Raw genomic sequence first — 7,774 nt, 5'->3', positions numbered from 1 at the left:
CACATAGAGGCTCGGCCCGGGCAGCCCTCCAGCAGCCGGTCCCAGGAGGGCCAGGCATAGGGCCCTCTCTTGGAGGCCTGATTCTCATCCTACCAGCCACAGGGGCGAGGACCACCCTCATGAATCCCTCAGTACCACCAGAGCCCTGTTCCCGGCTCTGCCAAAGGTGAGGCACAGTGTCCTGACCCTAATGTCAGACCTCGAACAGGGCGGCTCGCCACACTTCGAGACAGACTTGCTGGACAGTCCAGGACAAGACAGTACCCTCTGGGCCTCTGTCTTCTCTATCAACCGGGGGTGAATGATGCTACCGGATGTGCGGTGGGGAAGGCAGGGAGTGGGCCAAACCAATAGTTGCAGACTGTAAGGGTTGGGGTGGGGGTTGCACATCCCTAAGGTGACAGCGAGTTTTCTGTCTCCTTTTGAGAAGCATCTTTGGCCTGTCCTGCCCCTCCCCGCCCTCATTGCCTAAAACCTCACAGCACCAGCCCCTGTTCTCCAGGGCCCACCAGTACGCCACTCCCCAGACCTACTCCGGGCAGAGATCCCACACCACCACCCCTCACCCCCTGGAAGATGGCTGCTGTCCACAATACCTCCCACTGGAGCCTCTGCCTCACGACATTCACATCTTCCCTTCCGAGGGCCACAGAATCCAGGACCCAGAGCCTCCCCTTCCCCATGCCTACACCTAGAACCAGGAGCCAGAGCAAAGCCCCAGAGCAGCCCCAGGAAATCCAGGACCCTCAGGCAGGTGGGCAAACACACAATCAGGCAGAAACAAAGGACCCCGGGGAGAGGCCTTCCCAAACTTCGCATCCCCCAGGCCTGCACTTCCTGCACTGCCAATCACTGTAGCTACTTCCTCTTCAGTCTGCCCAGTTGTCACTGAAACACCTCCTCTAGCCTGTCCAAGGCCGTAACACAGTCACACTTCAGTGTCCTATCTACAGAGGTGTCTCCTAAAACATAGTAAATCAAACACTTAAGTTTTAAACACTTATGTTCTTCCCAGACAGGCTCCCTTCCCCTGCAGAGCACAGACCACGCTGAGAAACGCTGATCTAGACCAGCCCTCACGGCCTGAGAGTGAGTGACAGCCCGGGGTCACACGGCCTTCCGGGCACAGCCAGCCCACACGCTGGCTGCCAGTCTGGGCCTTGGAGGCCAAGGCTCGTAGCGTGGAAGCCCTCTGCCTCCTCCAGTCCTCCCTTGTCTCCATCCCCCAAGGCTGGCCTGGGAGGATGCCCTCAGTCACAGCTGCCAGTGTGACAACACGGAGAAGGGGCACCTGCTTCCCCGTGTGTGTACTGTGTTTAGAGGAGTGTGTTGAAAAGATCCGGAAGGATCCACCCCCAATGGTCCACACTGATCTCCCGGCCTCAGACTGGGTGGGGTTGGAGGGAGAGACTGCTCCACTTCCTCCAGGCATCTTGATTCTCTGTCTCTTGGGCATACATTACTTTCAGAGTTTTTTTGGGGGGGTTTTGTTGTTGTTTTAGCTAATAAAGTCAGTTCAATGGGCCTTCCCTGGCCAATTTTTACTTTCATTGAGAAAAGTATACTTGGAAAGGTACAATTACAACCTTGAAAGGAAATGTGGACATTTGAGCATCTGTGGCTCCTAGAATCCACGGTGGAGGGAGCCCCAGGAATAACCGAGGTCGTAACTTTCTCACCAGGAAAGCTGGGGAAAGTGACAAGCTATCTCTGGTCCCTCGTCTAGGAGCCGCCTCTCCAGGCTGTCTGCCCAGGAAGCTCCGGCAACACCCCATCCCCAGCCCAGACCCTGACCAGTCCACTCCCTGGCCAGGCTGAACTCGCTCCCAGCCATCTAGAGATGAGGGCCTGTTCAGCCCATCCCCTTCAGTAGGCCACTAGGACTGAGGAGGCCCCTTCCCACACCCGCTGGCTGTACCTGGTTCTCCTCCGGGGCCCTGCAGCAGCCCGGCCAGGGTCCGAGCCTGCAGAGAAGGGGAGAGAGGAGGCCGGGCAGCCTGCCCTGCCTGAGAGGCTCATACACGTGCCCTCCTTCCACGGCTACCTACTGAGAGTGAGTCACCTCCACCCGCCACTTCCTGCTCCGGTGCTGCAGGCGGCTGGAGGCTGAGGCTGCGCCCTCCGCTCAGCGCCTCGCCGAGTGTGCGCCCCCACCCAGGCCACAGCAGAGCTCACTACAGGAGTGTGGGAGCTGCCAGACAGCGCTCCCAGCTCCAATGACTTCATGGAAATTTGCAGCTTGAGGCTGGAACAATTTTGAAAAAAAAAATAATAAAACAAGTACCAAAAACCTCCATTAGAAGCCCCAAGACAACTGTTCAGAGGGGAGTAAATGCATCCTTAATAAGCAATTAGAGATCAGCAGCCTGGCGCGGAGCCTCTGCCTGGCTCCACCACTCACGGACAGGATCCGCCACCTCCTGGGACGCTGTGAGGAGGTGGCCCCATCCATCTCTGAGAGGGGCCGTGGAGATGGCCTGAGAGGTCAAAGGTCTTCCAGTCTAGCCCACTGCCTCTCTGCTCCACATCCACCCCCATGCTGGGGCAGGGTGGCAAGGAGAGGCAGGGCACAGTACATTCTCAGAGCTCCTGTTCCAGACAGCCAGTGACCCCAGAGAACCCCAACACCCTGGGCACCCTGAAGCCCAGCGTCAAGCCCCAGCTCCCTTTCTGCTTTGCCAGGCCTCACTTCCTCCCTTGAAGTCATGGGGAGCCCCGTGGGGAGCCAGTCATCTAGAAAGTCTTAAAAAGTGAGGCATGACCCCTAAGATAGAGAGGGAAGCCCCAGCCCAGCTGGGGGATGACACCGTCTGGTCCTCAGGGAGCCCTTTTTGATGGGGTCCTGAGATTATTTTCTACCTTCAATCATCTTCTTAAAGTTTATCTATTTCTGGGACCAGCATATGGCCTAAAGTTTACAGCGCTAGATTCTCAAATAGTCGACCACAGTTCGAGTCCCAGACCTGGCGGCTTAAAATTCTGATTACTCAAAAAAAAAAAAAAAAAGTATCTATTGCCTCCATGAAAGACAGAGACAGAGAGAGAGAGAGAGAGAGGTATCCCCAAAAGTGTCCCTACACTGTGTTCCCCACCCCTAGTCTCAGCCAGCCCAGATCATGGGCACATGGATGGAGGTTTAGAAGAGGTTTGAGAAGGGAGGTTTGGGGTTGCAAGCCTGGGTCCCTCCCCATGTGGTCCAGAAGCAGAGTGCCACACTACCCCCCATGCCATTATCTGGCCCCTATCTTTGTTTGAGAGAGATATTTTTGCTACAGAGAGACAGAAAGCAAGAAATCACCCCCCGGGGGATGACCTTACCACAATCCCTTCTCCTCTATTCTCCTCTTGGGATTTTGAGCACACACGCACACATACCCTGCATGAGTTTTAAGCAATCTGGTCTGGGACTTGAACTGCAGTCAACTGTGTGGGAGTTCAGTGACGTAACCATTACACCATCTACTGGTCCCTGGCCCCTTCCTTTTATCTTGACATCCCAATTGGCAGGTGAGCTCCTTAAAGCAAGAGCATGTCCTCTCCCTCCTCACAGCAGGGTCAGACACCCATCTTTGGGCCTTCCAGCCCCTCTACCTGCCCCTGCCCACCACGGCATCTCTGTGGCTGACCACCTGGAGCTGATCTGTCTTCTCCAGAGGACACGCCTGAAAAGGGCAGAGACAGTGGCCACACTGTCAAGAGCTGTGTCCTGGAGTCCAAGGCCAGACCCAGAGTGGGCGTCCAGTGCCTGTGGGCCAAGTGTACTGAACAGTGTCAGGCATGGGCTGGGGGTAGCAGGTGCCTGATGGTCAGGGTCTGGTGGGGAGAGAGGCATGGCAGCCACACAGGCTCTGCTTACACTAGAGGCTTCAAAAGGGAGTAGGGGTGCTCCAAAGAGCTTGGCCATGGGTACTCCCTCCTCCCAGCAGACATCTCCTGGCCTGGGCGCACCAAAGCAGAAAAGGAAAAGACGTAACTAGGAGAGGAGAAAGCCATGCCACACACTATGGATAGTCATAACCTAACACTGATAAACAATTCCTCTGTAAAATATATAAAGATCTCCCGTGAATCAATAAGAAAACAGCCTGATTAAAAGATGAGCAAAATGGATTCGGAAAGTGGTGCAGTAGTAAAACATGACGCTCTGCAAGGCAGACTCACATAGGGTACCAGTTCCCGGTCAGAGACCTCCCAGCGTACACCAGACACATGGAATGCCCACAATCAGGTGGCTCAGCGTGGAATGCAGCATCAAGACACTGTCAGGGGTGCTGATGATCTCTGCCTCTCTCTGTGTGGCTCTCTCACTCATGGAATAAATAAATAATTGTTATTTTAAAAATGGACAAAAGTCTTAAACAGATATTTCAACCAAAAGGATAGCAAAATAATAATTATTGCACAAGAAAAGGTACTCAACATCAGTAGGAGAGCAAATTTAAAAAACATGGAGAATTCACAGCAACACCAAATGGCTAAATTCAGGGGAAAAAAAAAAAAAAAGAAAAAGAAAAAGTGTTGGCAAGGATGTGGAGTAACCCTAACTCATATACAGCTGGTGGGTAGAAAAATGGTGCAGCCAGGTTGGAAAATTGTTTGGCATGTAGTAGACGCAAACTAATCATTGGCTTCCCTTGTAACTCGGCAACTGATTCTCAGGTACTAACCCCCAAAAACCAGATGTACCTATGTCCACCAAAGACTTAGGTCCAAACGTTCACAGCAGCTTGAATTGTGGCAGTCACACTGGAAGCAACACAAGTGGCCTGCAACAGGTAAATGGATAAACATGTTTCCATATCTTCATGCAACAGAAAACCACTCAGCAGAAAAGGAGCAGATTACTGGTAACAAAACACAGATGAGGATCCCAGACAAACACAGTAGAAGAGCCAGACACAAAGTACATATTTGCCATGTTTCCAAAGATCAGTTTGAACTCCAGTGATTAAGACCAGGATTGTGAGGGGCTGGCAGGTGGCGTGGTGGTTAAGGCGCTGTATTCCCACATGGCTTACCATGGTTCGAGTCCTGGACCTGGCAATGTGCTTTCTTACTTGCTTTCTTACTCTCCTCTCTCTCTAGTCAAATTGAAAAATAATAACAGAGACCAGCAGTTAGCATAATGGCTATGTCACTGAACTCCCACGTAGTCGACCATGGTTCGAATCCCAGACCCGTTGGCTTAAACTCACGCAGGGCATGTGTGCGCGCGCATGCCCAAGATCCCGAGAGGAGAATGGAGGAGAAGGGATGGCAGTGTGGCCATTCCCCCTGGGGGCGGTGATTTCTCATTTTCTATCTCTCTGTCTCTCTGTCTTTCTGGCAAGCGCACGTGCCCTATAGCAAACACCTCTCTGAAAAAGAAAAAGAATAACTAATTAATTAAACATTTAATTAAAAAAAAAAAAGGAACTGGGCTGTGATTGCCTCGGGGGAGGCTACTGATTGGGAAGGGGCACAAAGAGGCCTTCTGGGAGGCCAAAGAGGTTCTAAATCTCTATCCAGGTGCTGGATACTCTGTGTGCCTTATAGAACACCCAGCTCTGTACACTGAAAGAAAAAGAAAAAGTGTTGGCAAGGATGTGGAGTAACCCTAACTCATATACAGCTGGTGGGTAGAAAAATGGTGCAGCCAGGTTGGAAAATTGTTTGGCATGTAGTAGACGCAAACTAATCATTGGCTTCCCTTGTAACTCGGCAACTGATTCTCAGGTACTAACCCCCAAAAACCAGATGTACCTATGTCCACCAAAGACTTAGGTCCAAACGTTCACAGCAGCTTGAATTGTGGCAGTCACACTGGAAGCAACACAAGTGGCCTGCAACAGGTAAATGGATAAACATGTTTCCATATCTTCATGCAACAGAAAACCACTCAGCAGAAAAGGAGCAGATTACTGGTAACAAAACACAGATGAGGATCCCAGACAAACACAGTAGAAGAGCCAGACACAAAGTACATATTTGCCATGTTTCCAAAGATCAGTTTGAACTCCAGTGATTAAGACCAGGATTGTGAGGGGCTGGCAGGTGGCGTGGTGGTTAAGGCGCTGTATTCCCACATGGCTTACCATGGTTCGAGTCCTGGACCTGGCAATGTGCTTTCTTACTTGCTTTCTTACTCTCCTCTCTCTCTAGTCAAATTGAAAAATAATAACAGAGACCAGCAGTTAGCATAATGGCTATGTCACTGAACTCCCACGTAGTCGACCATGGTTCGAATCCCAGACCCGTTGGCTTAAACTCACGCAGGGCATGTGTGCGCGCGCATGCCCAAGATCCCGAGAGGAGAATGGAGGAGAAGGGATGGCAGTGTGGCCATTCCCCCTGGGGGCGGTGATTTCTCATTTTCTATCTCTCTGTCTCTCTGTCTTTCTGGCAAGCGCACGTGCCCTATAGCAAACACCTCTCTGAAAAAGAAAAAGAATAACTAATTAATTAAACATTTAATTAAAAAAAAAAAAGGAACTGGGCTGTGATTGCCTCGGGGGAGGCTACTGATTGGGAAGGGGCACAAAGAGGCCTTCTGGGAGGCCAAAGAGGTTCTAAATCTCTATCCAGGTGCTGGATACTCTGTGTGCCTTATAGAACACCCAGCTCTGTACACTGAAGGTTTGTTCACGTGACTGCGTGTAAATTCCACATCCATTTCTCAATGGGCATGAACTAATACCCGTTTGTTTACCCAGGAGGGCATGGTGCTGGGTGCTGGGTAGACAGCAGGAAACAAAATAGACCTGACCTGATCCCCGGAAAATGGAGGACGCTGTGATGAGACGCGTGTTCAGACCTGACAGAGCTGAGTGTGGAGGGCAAGGACGTCAGTGACAAGGGAGAAGGGGGCACAGGAGAAGCCAGAGGCTGAGGGGGATGGGTCAGCCCCATCAGAGGCAGGGAATGTCCAGGCCGGCTGGGAACTGTCTGGGGGAGGGAAGGGTGGAGAACGACCTGCCCTGACATTTCTGAAGGATGACCTCACTGCAGCTAGGAGGGTGGCTCAAGGAGGATGCCCTGGGAACCTGGACACAGAAGAGAGGCCCCCACTGGCGGGAATTACCCCGGCCTGGGTTATCCAGCACTGGCCAGCCAGCAGGGCTGTGTGATAACAAACCCTGCCGTCTGATAACGAAAGGGGCCCAGTAAACCCTGCTACTGGGTAAACAGAGTCCTGCACCACCTGCCCTCCCCAGGCCTCCCTTTCAGTTCCTTCTCAGAGGATGCAGTGGCCACTTGGTCACTCCTCCCTGCAGCCATGGCTCTGCCTAGCACCAGCTGCAGCCCTCAGCCCCAGCCCCAGGGTGTGCGACCCCCCCCCAACCGTGCATGCTGAGCATGCATCGGTGTCCCTGATCAGCATGGAGACACATCTGTGTGCCGCACGGCACCAAGACTGCACACGCCTGCTCTCACGCTGGCCCCACGTGGAAGGTCCTGCCATTATCTGCCCCCTGCAGATGAGGAACTGAGGCTCACATGCCCACACTCACACAGCTATGGAGAGGCAGAGCTGGGATCCAAACTCAGTCTGCCTGAGTCTGTGGCCTGTGCACTCCACCACTCACCCTTGGCCCTCCCTGGGGGCAAGGGCAGGCTTCTTTGGGGACGGGCTGCTGCAAACCCCATTCTGCCTCACAGCAGGAGGCCAGCATCCACACTCTCCAAGCCTTGCCCACACTGTTCCATAGTCTGCGGAATACACTCCATCATTCCTCAGCTCCCCCAAAGAGGGCCACCTGGGGTTTTCAGGGGTTCAGGCAGAGGGCGGGTTACT

Source organism: Tupaia chinensis, unplaced genomic scaffold (assembly GCF_000334495.1).
Source record: "Tupaia chinensis unplaced genomic scaffold, TupChi_1.0 Scaffold000422_1, whole genome shotgun sequence".
Classification (NCBI taxonomy): domain Eukaryota; kingdom Metazoa; phylum Chordata; class Mammalia; order Scandentia; family Tupaiidae; genus Tupaia; species Tupaia belangeri.
The sequence above is the reverse complement of the archived record's forward strand: the minus strand, read 5'-3'. Positions refer to the sequence as shown.